This window comes from Rana temporaria, chromosome 12 (genome assembly GCF_905171775.1).
Source record: "Rana temporaria chromosome 12, aRanTem1.1, whole genome shotgun sequence".
Classification (NCBI taxonomy): domain Eukaryota; kingdom Metazoa; phylum Chordata; class Amphibia; order Anura; family Ranidae; genus Rana; species Rana temporaria.
The window spans coordinates 14,523,164-14,526,198 of record NC_053500.1 but is presented as its reverse complement, the minus strand read 5'-3'; the positions used below and the strand labels follow the sequence as shown (position 1 = coordinate 14,526,198).

The 3,035-nt window shown below is 44.4% G+C and overlaps 1 pseudogene; it reads right to left on the bottom strand.

Annotated features, from left to right (window-relative positions):
* Positions 1 to 640: 640 nt before the first annotated feature.
* On the bottom strand, positions 641 to 813 carry LOC120919640 (annotated as a pseudogene).
* Positions 814 to 3,035: the final 2,222 nt, after the last annotated feature.

Below are 3,035 nucleotides of genomic sequence, written 5' to 3'. Positions count from 1 at the left end.
TAAATACAAGTACACTGCTGCTCTCTCAGCTGCTACTTACTCTGGTCTCACAAAATGGCAGAAATGGTTAAATTATACATTTTTTTGAGCTTAGGGAGGGTCTTATGATGTTTCACTGAAATTTGGGAGTGTATATAGCCTAGAGATGTGTTTTTCTTCAAAAAACGCTGTCTAACGCTAGCGCTAAAAAACGCGCAAAAACGCTAATGCAAAATGCAGTAAAAATCGAGTTCTTAACGCTGATTTTTCCAGGAGTCCTACCTAGCTTTACAGCTAAACGTCCATGGAAATGAGGCCTTAAACCTGCCAGTAGATGTCTCTTCCTTAAAACGGGTGACAACCCCAACCACGGGCTCCTAATGCTGTGGTAGGGTTGTCACTCCAATAACTTTTGAACCTGCCAGTACCTGCCTCTTCCTGTAAATGGATGGCAAACCCAACCACAGGCTCCTAATACTGTGGTAGCATTAGCACCTAAGTAACTGCGCGGATCTTGCAGTAGTTGCCTCTTCCTTTAATTAGGTGACAACTAGGGTTGCACCGATACCACTTTTTTAAGACGGAGTACAAGTACCAATACTTTTTTTCAAGTACTCGCTGATACCAATTAACAATGCTTTTTTTCATTTATTTTTTAAATCAGGGGGAAGCGCGAACGCAGTCCCCCCACTACCACAAATTATGCAGTCGAGTTTCCTGCATTTAGAGAAATCACAGGGGTCAGCACAGCACAGGGGTCAGAGTGCAATGGCCGAGCCTCGCCCTGGGAGAACCACCTTTGTGATCATGGGGTCCCCCCTGCCAGGTAAGTATAACAATACTTTTTTTTTTTAATGTCATGTGATTAATATGCAGCACTGATGGGCACTGATGAGGTGTGGACTGTGTCAGTATTTTTTTTTTTTTTTACAATTTATTTTCTTAATTATTTTCTTCATTATCTTTTTACAATTTATATTTTTATTGTTTTTTTACAATGCTTCCTTTTCTTGGGGGGAGTGGACAGTGTGAGTTTTTTATTTTATATTATTTTTACAATTTAACTTTTAACCACGTAAGCCCCGAGCCTCTTTCTGACATTTGGTGTTTACAAGTTAAAAACTGTGGGCCAGATTCACAGCTGAAATACGCCGGCGTATCTACTGATACGCCGGCGTATTTTCAAATTTGCCGCGTCGTATCTTTAGTTTGAATCCTCAAACCAAGATACGACGGCTTCTGGCTTCGATCCGACAGGCGTACGGCTTCGTACGCCTTCGGATCGTAGGTGTAATACTTCGGCGCCCGCTGGGTGGAGTTTGCGTCGTTTTCCGTGTCGGGTACGCTAATTAGCTGTTTACGGCGATCCACGGAGTTACGCGCGGTCGTCGCATTCTCTTACGTCGTCGCTAGTCGGCTTTTCCCGGCGTAAAGTTACGGCTTCTATTTCATGGCTTATTTTTAGACTAGCCATGTTAAAGTATGGACGTCGTTCCCGCGTCGAATTTAAATTTTTTTTTTTTTGCGTAAGTCGTCCGTGAATAGGAAAGGACGTAAAGCACGTCGCTGTTCAAAAAATTACATCGGTGCGACGTCATTTCGCGCAAAGCACGGCGGGAAATTTCAAAACGGAGCATGCGCAGTACGTTCGGCGCGGGAACGCGCCTAATTTAAATGGTACACGCCCCATTTGAATTAGGCGGGCTTGCGCCAGATGGATTTACGATACGCCGCCGCAAGTTTACAGGCAAGTGCTTTGTGAAGCAAGCACTTGCCCGTAAAACTTACGGCGGTGTAACGTAAATGCAATACGTTACGCCGCCGGAATTCTACCTGAATCTGGCCCTGTTTTTTTTGCTAGAAAACCCCAAATTATTTTGTCACACCGTATTTGCGCATCGGTCTTAAAAGCGCACTTTTTTTGAAAAAAAACAAAACACTTTTTTGAATTACGAAATAAGACAACAGTAAATTTAGCCCAATTTTTTTTTATACTGTGAAAGATAATAATACGCCGAGTAAATTGATACCCAACATGGCTTCAAAGTTGCGCCCCGCTTGTGGAATAGCGACAAAATTTTACCCTTAAAACTCGCCACAAGCGACGTTTAAAATATTCTACAGGTTTCATGTTTGGGGTTACAGAGGAGGTCTAGGGCTAGAATTATTGCTCTTGCGACGATACCTCACATGTGTGATTTGAACACCAATTTCATATGCGGGCGCTGTTCACGTATGCTTACGCTCGTGAGCACGTCGGGGCGGGGTGCTTTTAAAAAAAAAAAACGTATTTATTTAAATTATTTTGACACTGTTTTTTTTTTTTTGCTTTTTTTTGTCACTTTAAGACCCCATTCACACCTGAGCGTTTTGTAGCCTGAAGCTACAAAACGCTGGAGGGGAAAAAATACATTATTCTCTATGGAGATGGTTCACATCTCCACTCCAAAACGCCTGAAGCCAGAAGCTCTAAAACGCCTGAATCTCAAACAAGTTCGTGGACTTTTTTTAGGCAGATTTGGGCGTTTTTCTGCTTTTTACATTGGTGACCTTTTGACCTGTACAAAATTGTGGCAAAAACGCGGTAAAAAAACGCTGCAAAAATCACGGCAAAATCTACGGTAATATTGCACACTGGGGTAGAAGGTGGAGGATGGCACTAGGGTAGAAGGTGGAGGGGTAGGAGGATGGCACTGGGGTAGAAGGTGAAGGGGGTAGGAGGATGGCACTGGGGTAGAAGGTGAAGGGGTATGAGGATGGCACTGGGGTAGAGGATGAAGGGCCAGGAGGGTGGCACTGGGGTAGAAGGTGAAGGGGTATGAGGATGGCTCTGGGGTAGAAAGTGAAGGGAAAGGAGGATGGCACTGAGGTAGAGAATGAAGGGGTAGGAGGATGACACTGGGGTAGAAGGTGAAAGGAAATGAGGATGACACTGGGGTAGAAGATGAAGGGGCAGGAGGATGGCACTGGGGTAGAAGATGAAGGGGCAGGAGGATGGCACTGGGCTAGAAGATGAAGGGCAGGAGGATTGCATTGGGGTAGAAGGTGGAGGGGGT